Genomic DNA, 15,016 nt, shown 5'->3' with positions numbered 1-15,016 from the left:
ATAATACCCTCTAGCTCCATCCATGTTGTTGCGAATGGTAGGATCTGATTTTTTTCTTATGGCTGAGTAATATATTCCACTGTGTATATGTACCACATCTTCTTTATCCATTCATCTATCAATGGACATTTAGGTTGCTTCCATATCTTGGCTATTGTAAATAGTGCAGCAATAAACATAGGGGTGCATTTGTCTTTTTCAAACTGGAGTGCTGCATTCTTAGGGTAAATTCCTAGAAGTGGAATTCCTGGGTCAAATGGTATGTCTGATTTGAGCATTTTGATGAACCTCCATACTTCTTTCCACAATGGTTGAACTAATTTACATTCCCACCAGCAGTGTAGGAGGGTTCCCCTTTCTCCACAACCTCACCAACATTTGTTGTTGCTTGTCTTTTGAATGGTAGCCATCCTTACTGGTGTGAGATGATATCTCATTGTGGGTTTAATTTGCATTTCTCTGATGACAAGTGATGTGGAGCATCTTTTCATGTGTCTGTTGGCCATCTGAAATTCTTCTTTAGAGAATGGTCTATACAGCTCCTCTGCGCATTTTTTAATTGGATTATTTGTTTTTTGTATGTTGAGGTGTGTGAGATCTTTATACATTTTGGATGTCAACCCTTTATCAGATCTGTCATTTTCGAATATATTCTCCCATACTTAGGATACCTTTTTGTTCTATTGATGGTGTCCTTTGCTGTACAGAAGCTTTTCAGCTTGATATAGTCCCATTTGTTCATTTTTGCATTTGTTTCCCTTGCCTGGGAGATATGTTCAAGAAGAGGTCACTCATGTTTATGTCTAAGAGATTTTGGCCTATGTTTTTTTCCAAGAGTTTAATGGATTCATGACTTACATTCAGGTCTTTGATCCATTTTGAGTTTACTTTTGTATATGGGGTTAGACAATGGTCCAGTTTCATTCTCCTACATGTAGCTGTCCAGTTTTGCCAGCACCGTCTGTTGAAGAGAATGTCATTTCGCCATTGTATGTTCATGGCTCCTTTATCAAATATTAATTGACCATATTTGTTTGGGTTAATGTCTAGAGTCTGTAGTCTGTTCCACTGGTCTGTGGCTCTGTTCTTGTGCCAGTACCAAATTGTCTTGATTACTATGGCTTTGTAGTAGAGCTTGAAGTTGGGGAGTGAGAATCCCCCTACTTTATTCTTCTTTCTCAGAATTGCTTTGACTATTCTGGGTCTTTGGTGTTTCCATACGAATTTTTGAACTATTTGTTCCAGTTCATTGAAGAATGTTGCTGGTAGTTTGATAGGGATTGCATCAAATCTGTATATTGCTTTGGGTAGGATGACCATTTTGATGATATTAATTCTTCCCAGCCACGAGCATGGGATTAGTTTCCATTTGTTAGTGACCTATTTAATTTCTCTTTGCAATGTATTGTAGTTTTCAGGGTATAGGTCTTTCACTTCCTTGGTTGGGTTTATTCCTAGGTGTTTTATACTTTTGATGCTATTTTGAATGGAATTGTTTTCCTGATTTCTCTTTCTATTAGTTCATTGTTAGTGTATAGGAAAGCCACAGATTTCTGTGTGTTAATTTTGTATCCTGCAACTTTGTTGTATTCCGATATCAGTTCTAGTAGTTTTGGGGTGGAGTCTTTAGGGTTTTTTAAGTACAATATCATGTCATCTGCAAATAGTGACAGTTTCACTTCTTCTTTACCAATCTGGATTTCTTGTATTTCTTTGATTTGTCTGATTTCCGTGGCTGGGATCTCCAGTACTATGTTCAATAACAGTGGGGAGAGTGGGCATCCCTGTCTGGTTCCCGATCTCAGAGGAAAAGCTTTCAGCTTCTCGCTGTTCAGTATAATGATGGCTGTGGGTTTATGATATATGGCCTTCATTATGTTGAGGTACTTGCCCTCTATTCCCATTTTGCTGAGAGTTTTTATCATGAATGGATGTTGAATTTTGTCAAATGCTTTTTCAGCATCTATGGAGATGATCATGTGGTTTTAGTCTTTCTTTTTGTTGATGTGGTGGATGATGTTGATTGATTTTCTAATGTACCATCCTTGCATCCCTGGGATGAATCCCACTTGGTCATGGTGTATGATCCTTTTGATATACTGTTGAATTCTGTTTGCTAATATTTTATTGAGTATTTTTGCATCTACATTCATCAGGGATATTGGTCTGTAGTTTTCTTTTTTGGTGGGGTCTTTTCCTGGTTTTGGTATTAGGGTGATGTTGGCTTCATAGAATGAATTTGGGAGTATTCCTTCCTCTTCTATTTTTTGGAAAATTTAAGGAGAATGGGTATTATGTCTTCCCTGTATGTCTAATAAAATTCTGAGATGAATCCATCTGGCCTGGGGCTTTTATTCTTTGGTAGTTTTTTGATTACTGCTTCAATTTCGTTGCTGGTATTTGGTCTGTTTAGATTTTCTGTTTCTTTCCTGGTCAGTCTTTGAAGGTTATATTTTTCTAGGAAGTTGTCCATTTCTCCTAGGTTTCCCAGCTTGTTAGCATATAGGTTTCAATAGTACTCTCTAATAATTCTTTGTATTTCTGTGGGGTCCTTTGTGATTTTTCCTTTCTCGTTTCTGATTCTGTTGATTCGTGTTGACTCTCTTTTCCTCTTAATAAGTCGACTAGAGGCTTATCTACTTTATTTTCATGAAGAACCAGCTCTTGGTTTCATTGATTTTTGCTATTGTTTTATTCTTCTCAATTTTATTTATTTCTTCTCTGATCTTTATTATGTCCCTCCTACTGCTGACCTTAGACTCATTTTTTCTTCTTTTTCCAATTTCGATAGTTGTGACATTAGACCATTCATTTGGGATTGTTCTTCATTCTTTAAATATGCCTGAATTGCTATATACTTTCCTCTTAAGACCACTTTCGCTGTATCCCACAGTAGTTGGGGCTTTGTGTTGTTGTTGTTAGTTTCCATACATTGCTGAATCTCCATTTTGATTTGGTCATTGATCCATTGATTATTTAGGAGCATGTTGTTAAGCCCCCATGTGTTTGTGAGCCTTTTTGCTTTCTTTGTACAGTTTATTTCTTGTTTTATGCCTTTGTGGTCTGAAAAGTTGGTTGGTTGGTAGGATTTCAATCTTTTTGAATTTACTGAGGCTCTTTTTGTGGCCTAGTATGTGGTCTATTCTGGAAAATGTTCCATGTGCACTTGAGAAGAATGTGTATCCTTTTGCTTTAGGAAGTAGAGTTCTTTAGATATCTATTAGGTCCATCAGTTCTAGTGTGTTGTTCAGTGCCTCTGTGTCCTTACTTATTTTCTGTCTGGTGGATCTGTCCTTTGGAGTGATTGGTGTGTTGAAGTCTCCCAGAATGAATGCATTGCATTGTATTTCCTCGTTTAGTTCTATTAGTATTTGTTTCACATATGTTGGTGCTCCTGTATTGAGTGCATATATATTTATAATGGTTATATCCTCTGTTGGACTGAGCCCTTTATCATTATGTAATGTCCTTCTTTATCTTTTGTTACTTTATTTTGAAGTCTGTTTTGTCTGATACTAGTATTGCAACACCTGCTTTCTTCTCTCTGTTGTTTGCATGAAATATCTTCTTCCATCTCTTGACTTTAAGTCTGTGCATGTCTTTGGGTTTGAGGTGAGTCTCTTGTAAGCAGCATATGGATGGATCTTGCTTTTTTATCCATTCTTTTACTCTGTGTCTTTTGATTGGTGCATTCAGTCCATTTCCATTTAGGGTGATTATTGAAAGGTATGTACTTATTGCCATTGCAGGCTTTAAGTTTGTAGTTACCAAAGGTTCAGGGTTAGCTTCTTTACTATCATACTGTCTAACTTAACTCGCTTATTGAGCTATTGTAAACATGGTCTGATGATTCTTTATTTATCTCCCTACTTATTCCTCCTCCTCCCCTCTTCCTATGTTGGGTGTTTTGTTCTGGGCTCTTTTTAGGAGTGCTCCCATCTAGAGCTGTCCCTGTAAGATGCCCTATAGAGGTGGGTTGTGGGAGGCAAATTCCCTCAACTTTTGCTTGTTTAATCCCTCCTTCATATTAAATGATAATCGTGCTGGATACAGTAGTCTTGTTTCGAGGCCCTTCTGTTTCATTGCATTAAGTATATCAGTGCATTCTCTTCTGGCCTGTAGGGTTTCTGTTGAGAAGTCTGATGATAGCCTGATGGGTTTTCCTTTGTAGGTGACCTTTTTTTTCTCTCTGGCTGCCTTTAATACTTTGTCCTTGCCTTTGATCTTTGCAATTTTAATTATTATGTGTCTTGGTGTTGCCCTCCTTGGGTACCTTGTCATGGGAGTTCTGTGTACCTCTGTGGTTTGAGAGGCCATTTCCTCCCCTAGTTTGGGGAAGTTTTCAGCAATTATTTATTCAAAGACACTTTCTGTCCCTTTTTCTCTCTCTTCTTCTCCTTGTACCTCTATGATGCAGATATTGTTCCATTTTCAATGGTCACTCAACTCTCTTAGAATTCTTTCATTCCAGGAGATCCTTATATTTCTCTCTGCATCAGCTTCTCTGCGTTCCTGTTCTCCATTTTCTAGTCCATTAATGGTCTCTTGCATCTCTTCCATTCTGTTTTGAAGTCCTTCCAGAGCTTGTTTTATTTCTGTATTCTACTTCCTTAGTTCTTGCATATGTCTCTGCAAGTCCATCTGTGTAGTTATGACTTTTGTTTTAAATTCTTTTTCAGGAAGACTGGTTAAATCTATCTCCCCAGGTTCCTTCTCAGGGGAAGATGTAGCAGATGCCGAAGCTGTCTGGGTTAGTCTTGTCTGGATCAAATTTTTTTTCCTTTTCATGTTGATAGGTGCAGTTGAGTGCTACTGACGCATATATCAGCTTTCCACTTGCTCCTGGCCTTTCTTTACTGGGACAACTGCGACCCCTAGTGGCTTGTGTTGGGCAATTGCATGTAGTCTGGGTCTCTGTATCTTGTCCGGTTGGTATGGAGGAATTTCACTTGCTGAGGGCATGGCCTGCCTCAGGCTGCTTCTCTGCTTTAGCAGAGCCCCAGAGTGTTAATGGATGGGGGCCTGTTTGGCTGTTTACCTCCATGAGGGGTCTCAGAGCTGTTGCCCAGGGGGTTAGTGTACCCAGATTTCCCTGGATTTTCCAGCTGCTGGACTGTGACCTGGGTTGTTTCCATCCAGCTGAGGCATCCCTGTCCCTTTAAGACTTTCAAAAAGCACTTGCTTTTATTTGTCACAGGGGCATCGGCTTCAGGACCTGCTCAGAGGTCTTGCTGCCCTGTTTCCCTAGTTTCCAGCCCTCCATGCATGCACTGTGTCTGCGCTCTGCTGTGGATGGCTAGGGCTGCGTGTTCAGCAGTCCTGGGCTCCCTCTCCCTCCCCGCTGCGGCTCCTCACCTCCTGCCGGGAGCTTGGGTGAGGGGCGCTTGTGTCCAGCCGGGCCAGGGCTTGTATTTTACCCCTTTCTCCAGGTGCTGGGCTCTCGCATATGTGGATGTGGTCTGGCTGTTGTCCTGTGTCTTCTGGTCTCTCTTTTATGATTAGTTGCATTTGTTGTATTTTCAAAAATATGTATGTTTTTGGGAGGAGACTCCCACTGTCCTACTCACGCCGCCATTTTGGCTCTGCCCTCCGTATGTCTTCCAGTTTTTTATATGACAAGTAAAACTGCTGTGAACATTTACAAGTGTTCATGAGAGAATATTTTCATTTTTCTGCAATAAAGGCCCAAGAATGCAATGGTTGATTTCATGGTAATTTAATGTTTTTGTTTATAAAAAAATGCCAAGTTGTTACCCAGAATGGCCATATCATTTGACATTCCCACCAAAAAAGTGAGAGAGTTTTTTCAGATCTTTACAAGCATTTACTGTTGTCACTTTTTTTTATTTCAATCATTTTAACTGAGGTATGATACTAATTTCTCATTTTGGTTTTAATTTTAATTTCCCTAAAGTCTAATACTGCTGAATATCTTTTCACATGTTTATTTGCTATCTGAAAAACCTCTTAGGTGAAGTTTGTTGCTTGTTTTCTAATTAGACTTTTTTATTGTTGAGTTTTGAGAACTCGTTTTATACTCTAGCTACCGGTTTTTTGTCAGATATTTGCAAATGTATTTCCCAGTTTGTTGCTTGTTTTTTTTTTCTTTTCATCTTCTTCACAGGGTATTTTACAGAACAAAAGTTTAATTTTGATGTCTAATTTATCAATGTTTTCTTTCATGGACTGTGCTATTGTGTCAAATCTAAGAATTCTTCTCTTAGTCCTGGGTTCTAATGAGTTTCTCCTAGTATTTTTTTTCTAAATGTTTTATAGCATTATATGTTATATATTTAAACTAACTGCTTAGAGAGACAATTCTTAGCAAAACATCACCTTAGAATCTCTTTGTGTATGGTGACATACTTGATGTGTTTTCCCACTGTAAAATTATCAAGTTTGTGTGAGTGCATCTTAGGCATTCTGTTCTAGGGTACAGAATGTTGTTAGTGATAAGTGAGAAGTAGTAGACTGAGAAAGAAATAAACTTCAAAATTTGTTAAGCTATCATGCATTGCATTAAAATTTATCACCTTTTCCCTCTTCACCCTATTTCCTTTATTTGATCTGAATAATTGAAGCGGTTTCAAACAAAATACAGGAAAAATTACAGAGAAAAATGGGGTGTGGTTTATTTTTTTCCTGGAAATTTGAAACTACAAATAATTTATAGTAGCAGAAAGACTATTTTATCTTGTAGAATTATATCTTAAAAGCATTTTGAGACTGCTTATTCAGACTCTCAAGAAAGAAGTTTCCTGTTCCCATTTTGAATGAAAAAATACAGAATAATGCCTCACTATAATAGTGGCTCTTCTCTAGGCTGTATTTTATCTCCAATCTTGTTCAACTTTAACAAAATCAAGTACATCTACAAACTCAATTCCATGTGAATGTTGATTCTGCATGTTTTCATTTTTACCAAATTTTACTTGACACTGAAAACCATTTGGCTTTTAACCTGTAACAGCTTTCTTTCATGATTGTCATGTATTAAAATATGGTTCACTTCCTGACAGGTAGCTAAAGACTGGGTTTTTAATCTCCCTCAGAAGATAAAAATCCCCCCTTTTTGAACTGCAGAAGTTGAAATTGCAGGGAAGATTTTCCATGCCTGTGGATATGAGTTGGGGAATAATTCCTTCAAGTATATCTGTTAAAAAATGATCTCATTGCCTCTAGATGGCACACTACTGTTATTTTTTCTTAGCTTTAGGAGTCTGCTTTTTAAGCACCAGGTAACATAGGTGCCTGCTCCCAGTTTCAAGAATCAGTTTTCAAATACTTTGAAATGGTTTTCTATGTGTTTTAAAGTTGCCTTGGACTTCTGCTACTTTCTTTTGACTCACATTTATGTAAACATGCCTCAATGTGCAGCATTGTATGTGAATTATTTGTAAACATACTACTGTTTACACCTTAATAAATTTTATGTACATGTACACAAAATCTAAAATCAGTTATTGGCATTTACGTGCTGAATCTCCCTAAAAGCATTACCCACATAAATATAATGTAAGGATATAAATATAAACAAGTTTATTTCATATCAATTCTTGACTGATTAGTGTTATATAAGCAAAGTATTAATTTTATCAATTGTATTTTTTATGGATTATGAATTTTGTCTTTAACCTACCATTTATGTGAAGGGGATATGAATTTAAATGTCAAAAACAATGACAGAAACATTAAGAGTACGTCCAATGATTTACTTATGCATGAAGTCTCTATAAAAAAAATAAAGCAAAAACTATCCATTGGACTGTACATCATTAAATATTTGCTTTTGAAAGTCATGTTCCTTTTTAAAGTCAGTTTTGTTTCACAATAACATTTAAAGAAAGGTTAATTTTTAATTATATTTTTAGTTTTCTAGGGTTTTTAAGATTGAACTTAAATTCAATTTATGAGTCAAATTTATGAAATACAATTTTAGCTGTTGGAAAATTCAGGCTGGCTTCTTTTTAGTCATTGTAACATATAACATTAGATACATTAGAATCAGTAATATTTACATTGTATCATAAAATAATTTTTGGAAATATTACTTTCTCTAGACTTAGGGTATTCTGTACCTAGAAGTAGTATAATCATTGTACCTAATAAACACATTTCAGTGAAAAGAGTCACCTCCTGAGGTTATGACAAGAAGATTAAACTTGATAATGGTGATAAAATGTGGCAAGAATTTCTCACCTTTAAAATGCTCTTTATCATTGCTTCTAACCCTAAAATTTTATGAAATTCCCAATGACCCTCTGTATTTCTCTCCAGAACTCATGAGTACTGATTAGACCTGATATTTTCCTGAGGAAATAATTTAATTATGTATCATGTCTAATGGTCTCCTTATTTTAATTTTCATAAAATTTATGTGATTAGGAAAATATTTGCTAAACACATAACTGAAAAGCACTTGTAGCTGCATTACATGAAGAACTCTGAAAACCTAACAACAAAGATACAAGCGGTTTAATCAGAAAATGGGCATTATACATTACACTGATAATATGCAGATGGCAATCATCATGTGAAAATGTGATGAACATATTAAACATTAAGGAAACAAAAATTTAAAAAAAATTAAAGCCAAAATGACATAACACTATCTCCCTATCAAAATGGCTAAAATACAAAAGACTGATAACCCCAGATGCTGATGAAGATGTAGAGAAACTGGATCACTCACAGTATGCTGGGGTAGATGTAGTATGTATGGTACAGCCACTCTGGAAATTTCCTATAAAAATAAACTTGCAAGTGCCATATGACCTGACAATTGCACTCTTGGATATTTATGCCAGAGAAATGAAAACCTTTGTTCAATCAAAAACCTGTACATGGATGTTTTAGAAGGTTTATTTGTATAAGCCAAATGTCTGTTTATGGATGAATGTTTAAACAAAGTGTGATACATCCACACCATGGAATACTATTCAGTAACTAACTAACTATTTATACATGGAACCACCTGGATGAATATCCAGAGAATTATGCTGAATAAAATCATAAAAGGTTAGATAATGCAGATTCCATTCTTGAAATAAGAGCATTGCAAAAATAGAAAATAGATTGTTGCCATAGGGTGTCAGGAATGGGAAAATGGGTGTAGTGTTACAGGAGCACCACAAATAAGAATCGTGGTGATGGAACTGTTCTATCATTTGAATTGTGGTGATTATTCCATGAATTTACACATGCAATGATATTGCATGGAAATGTAGGACCCCTGGAAAGTTATCTTGACATAACTTACTCCATTTTGTAATCTTAGCCTAACAAACCCCATCTTGTGTAAAACCATAATCATAAGCAAAATCACTAAAATCACAGTCCTAAGCAAAATAGGAGAAAGGGAGTACCCCATCCCTGGAGAAGCCACAAGCTAGAAAACCACAATGAGTAAATGTCCATTTTGCTGAGACTAATCATTTTGCTGTGATTATGAAACTGTAATTATCCATTTTGCTGAATCTGCCCCTTAAAAAGCCCCTAACCATTTTAGCTATATATGATAACTGTTTTTGCTGTATCTGCTACCTTCCCAAGTATAAAAGCAAAAAGGGAACTTTGTTCAGGGTCTCAGATTGAGTCCTCTGCTCTGACCCTAGTTCAAACTAGCAATAAAGACATGTTTTGTTTTTGCATCTCGTGACTGGACTTATTGACTGCGACTCCAAACTGGGACTCAAGGAAACGGGGCGCAACATTTGGAGGCTTGTCCGGGATCCCCATGAGGAGCAGCAGCCCCAACCGCTGGGTAAGGTCTTTATTGAATCTGAAAGTGACTAGCCACACCAGCTGCAGGCCGGCTGGGTTTTGGGCAACGTGAGTCCAAGGCCGGCGAGCATGCTGGAAGGCAGTTGACCCAGGTTTTGGGCAGCATGCATAAGACCCTGGAGGCAGAAGTCCTTCCATAGGACCTGCCTCCATCTGGTTTGGGCAACGTGAGTCCGAGGCCGGCAAGCACGCCGGAAGGCAGTTGACCCAGGTGCAGGGCAACATAAGGCAGGGGCCGGCTGAGGCGCCAGAAGGCTGTTGCAGGCTCAGGACCATATCAGATGGTCCATGGGTCTCTGGGGTCAGACTTCTCTGACTGAAGGATATTATTCTGTAACTGAGGGATATTTGGGGTATTCTTCACTAACTGAAAGAGATTTCTGGGGATATTTCTGTCAGACTCCTGGGAGAATTTGTTTTTTGGCTGGTTTTGTCTGTCTTATCTGTCTGTTTTGTGTTGTAATTGGCATTTCAGGATGGTGTTAGTAAAATTGATTTAAAGACAAGCACTTGTGAAAATTGGGCATTCTAAAACTTCCAGGAAATTCTAATAAAAGATATTAAGCATTAATGCTACATTTAAGTTAAACTGAAATGGGCATGTCCTTATGGTTATCAGCTACCTAAGTTTACCTAAAGTCATTTAAGTTGATGTTATCTGCAAATAAAATGCTTAGAGGCTTGACTTTGTCTAATATTCAGTAAAGGTCTTGTAAGTGATCTAGCATAACTAAGTGTAGCAAATAACATTTTAATAATAATACTGCATTAATGTATAACCATGTATATATATATATGCAAACAGCCTGATAATTTTTGTAGTAACCAAAATTCTTAAAGTTTGCTAAGTTATATTGACATATTGTGTACCTAATGAGAAATTGTGCTGTAAAGCACAGATGTATCAATCTGAAGAATGCTAGTCTAACAGTTTACAGTGGCCTATTTTCAGTGTTCACTGAAAGTTAAAGTATTAAATGGGTTTAAGTTCTAATGAAAACTACTTAATAAATAACAAAAGTATGTCTGTATGCTAAAGATGTGTGTTTTAAAAAGAGAAAGTATACAGAATGGAAATTCATTTTGTTGAGGATAAAAGAAGGTAATTGTTCCAAAGTACAGCTGTTTATTTAAAGGGGGAGAACACTGAATGTAAAAAGAAAGTTGTAGAAAGATTGTAGAAAAATTGATACAGTCATGCTATGTGAAATTAAAGCAAGTGAGTCGATATCAAGTACACAGCAAAATTAGAATTTTGTTTTCAGTTAAAAAGACAAAGTTTTCTTTAACTGTTAGTCTGCTCTTAATGTTGAAAGATTGCAAAAGGTTTTCTAATTGTTATATCAAAAGTTTCTCATGCTTAAAGTCTCAATGAATTGTTTGAGTATTTAAGAAAATGAGATCTTAATATTAAACGACTAAAAGTTAAACTTTGCTAACAACTGTGTAAACTTCTGTATCTGCCTTTGAAGTATTTTGTTGTCATTTTAGTTAAATAGATAAGTATTGCTTCATGGCAACCTATAATCTTATTTAAGCAAATGCAAAGAAACTTTCTTTTGACCACTGTCCAAAAATCAAATTCAAAAGGGTACTTTTACCTCTAGTTAACTCTGATATTTTCCAGAGGGCCCCTGGAACATGTCAGAAGAAATTTTTCTCCTCATTGGGACAAATATTTGGCTAATTTGGCTGATTAATCTGATATATATTTACCTAGAAAGCACTGTCAAAAGGAATGATGCTAAACTTTGTTACTGAATGTTTTTGTTAAAGAAATATCCAAATTTCCTTATGTCAACTGTCTTACAGTAAGCTCTCATCAGATCTATAACCATTGTCATTTGTAAGTCTTTTGTCATTTACAGTCATTGTTTTAATACTCCCACACTAGTAAAGAGCTAGATTTCAGCAGAACAGATATTGGTTACATAGGATTAAGTAAACCATGGAAGATGATTTAGTGGCTTTTTGTTTCAAATGTTGCTCTTAAAGTGTTTTAAGCTTTTTCTCTTAATCTGACAACAGTTTAGTAAATGACTGTCTTTATAAGCAGAATTGAAACTTTGTCTTTCTCTCTACCTGATCCCTCCAGAATTTAAAAACTATCACTGACTATTTTTATATTTCATGGCAGTATGTTTATTTGCATAAGTTCAGTAAGAACCTACTTTCCTTGTAAGAGGACCAATTAAAACCACTGGTTATATTATCAAGTCTTTGACTGGAATGTTATACCCGAGAGACACATGTGTGGACTCAGATGTGAACAGACTGCTTTAAGGAACAGGTTGATTTTATAAAGCCAACAAAGCCCCTTGGAAGAACTGGCCTTGTACCTTGCTTACAGGGTTCCCAGCAGCCTTACCAGGTGAGTAAGGAAGGTCACTTCCTGGCAGGTGCAGGAACCTTAGGATGTCTTGGGGACCTCGAGAAGAGAGGAATTCATCCAAATGTACAGGTACTGTAGGCACAACCTGATGGCAAGTCTTACTTGGCTTTCTAGCCTCAAGAAGCCTTTAAAAGTTCAATCTGAAATTCCTTACAAAAAGTTCCAGCAAAGCACATTTAAAAGAGTCTATGTAATCAATTGCTCTTCTTGCTGCACTTATGCAAATAATAAAGCCAAGTGTTAATTATTTTCTTAATATGGTTACTTCTAATAAAATTGAGGGTGATTTTGGAGAAAAGTGTTGTTTCAATAATGCAGCCTTGTCCATACTAAATCCTAGTACTATTCACTGAGACATAAACTAGATCCAGAATTCTAGCTTCTTCAAAATATCTGGTTATGATTTCCCAGAGATTTTACCATGCATTCTTAATCTCATCAAGATTGTCCTTCCAGAATAGAAAATCCAACTCCAGATATTGCTGCTTAACTTAATAACATGATGTATTTTATCTTGCCTAGAAGCCACAAAATTGCAAATAGTAACAGAAATGGAACCTGGAATAGAAGTGCCCATCTTCCGAGGCTCTCTCAGCCATCCACTGATGGAGACCTAGCTACATCCCTTTACTATGCCCCCTCTCAGCATGAAGCAGCCAGAGCGGTCATCGCCCCTTTCCCTCGCAGCAGCTAGGGTCTCTATCTGTAGAGGGGGGAAAGAGACAGGTACTATAGATGTAGTCAGAGTAGGGTGAGGGCCTCTGGAGGGGGCAGGGTGAGATATTTGCTGTCAAAGCAATGTAACTACATGCAAAGAAATCCCCCTACTAGAACTCTGTTAAACATTGAGCTCAAGAATCATTCTTCAGTGAGATCAGTTACTGTTCCCCAGGTAAAGAAGAGTAGCACATGTTTACATATTTTATTATACTAATCATTTGTAACCATGTGTGAGATTCACTTTAGCATGCTAAAAGGCCCAGGCCTATGTGCTGTCTTTCCTCCTTCAAATCTGACAAGGTGATTTTTGCAAACTGAGCAACTAACTTAGCATGCAGACCCAGCTGTAGATGGCATGGTTAATTCCTTGTGTTAAGTTAATTTTAATATTCTAGGACCACTTGACAAGTCCCCACCCCTAAGTTTTTTTTTTCCTGTTCTCAAAAAATCCTCAACTGCTTATAAAACCCCCTAGACAACGCACCACTACAGACTCTCTTGTCCCCTCCTGGAGCCAGAAGCTCTGTCCCTTCACTTTAAGAGTAGCTAGGGCCAGAACAGGCATATCCTCTCTGGCCACTCAACAAGCAGGTATAGCATCCCTGAGATCAGCCATAGATGAAGATATAGAAAGAATAGAGACCTCTATTAGTCATTTAGAAAAATCTCTCACCTCCTTTTTCGAAGTCGCACTCCAAAATAGAAGACTTGATTTATTGTTCCTCCAACAAGGGAGAATATGTGCTACGCTAAGAGAAGAATGCTGTTTTTATGCAGACCACTCAAGAGTAGTGAAAGAGTCTCTAGCCAAAGTCAGAGAAGGACTAGCTAAGAGGGAAAGAGAATACCGAGAAAACCGGAGTTAGTACGAAAGGTAGTTTGACAGCTCCCCTTGGTCCACCACCCTCTTATCCACCCTCATTGAGCTTCTCACAATCCTATTGCTCCTTCTCACCTTCCGTCCCTGCATTCATAACCACTTAGTTCAGTACATGAGACAGTGCCTCAGCACTATTCAGCTTATGGTGCTATGCTACCAATGTCAAAATGGCGATCTTGAAGGAGCCTATGAGGTGCTACGTCAATAATGTCATCAAATAGGTGTATAGTGAGACAAGAATACCCACTCAGGCACAAAAGTAAAAGGGGGGAATGTAGGATCCCTGGAAAGTTATCTTGACATAACTTACTCCATTTTGTAAGCTTAGCCTAACAAACCCCATCTTGTGTAAAACCATAGTCATAAGCAAAATCAGTAAAATCACAGTCCTAAGAAAAATAGGAGAAAGGAAGTACCCCATCCCTGGAGAAGCCACAAGCTAGAAAACCACAATGAGTAAATGTCCATTTTGCTGAGACTGTGATTATGAAACTGTAATTATCCATTTTGCTGAATCTGCCCCTTGGAAAGCCCCTAAGCATTTTAGCTATAAATGCTAACTGTTTTTGCTGTATCTGCTACCTTCCCAAGTATAAAAGCAAAAAGGGAACTTTGTTCAGGGTCTCATATTGAGTCCTGTGCTCTGACAGGCTACTGGGACCCTATTTCGAACTAGCAATAAAGACCTGTTTTGTTTTTGCATCTCGTGACTGGACTTAGTGACTGCGACTCCGAACGGGGACTCAAGGAAACGGGGCACAACAGAAACACACACAAACATGCAAAACTGGTAAAATTTAAATAAATTCTATGGGTGGTATCAAGATCAATTTCCTGGTTGTGATACTTTACTATAGTTATGCAAAATATTAAAATTGAAGACAGCTGGATAAAAAAGGTCACAGGTTTTCTGAACTTTTTTTTGTTACTGCCTATGAATATATAATTATTTCAAAACAAAAACCTACAAAACTGCTGTGTTTATTTCACCCAGAAATTATTCTGTGTTAATCTCCCACAGTTAAACTGCTTTCTATTCTAAGGCTACAATTATTATGATGATTATATAATTGATTATAAAAAGAAACGCAATTATTAGTTACAAAGTGTGAAATGAAAAAAATGCTTTGTTTAAATAATTTTATTTTAGCATCTGTACTCCTTTTAAACCATTTAATATGTCTGATATTCTATGACTATTTTCATTTAATAGTTTCTTAAGATTCTGTTTCTTTGTCATA

Source organism: Manis javanica, chromosome 3 (assembly GCF_040802235.1).
Source record: "Manis javanica isolate MJ-LG chromosome 3, MJ_LKY, whole genome shotgun sequence".
NCBI lineage: Eukaryota > Metazoa > Chordata > Mammalia > Pholidota > Manidae > Manis > Manis javanica.
Note: the sequence above shows the minus strand (reverse complement) of the source record.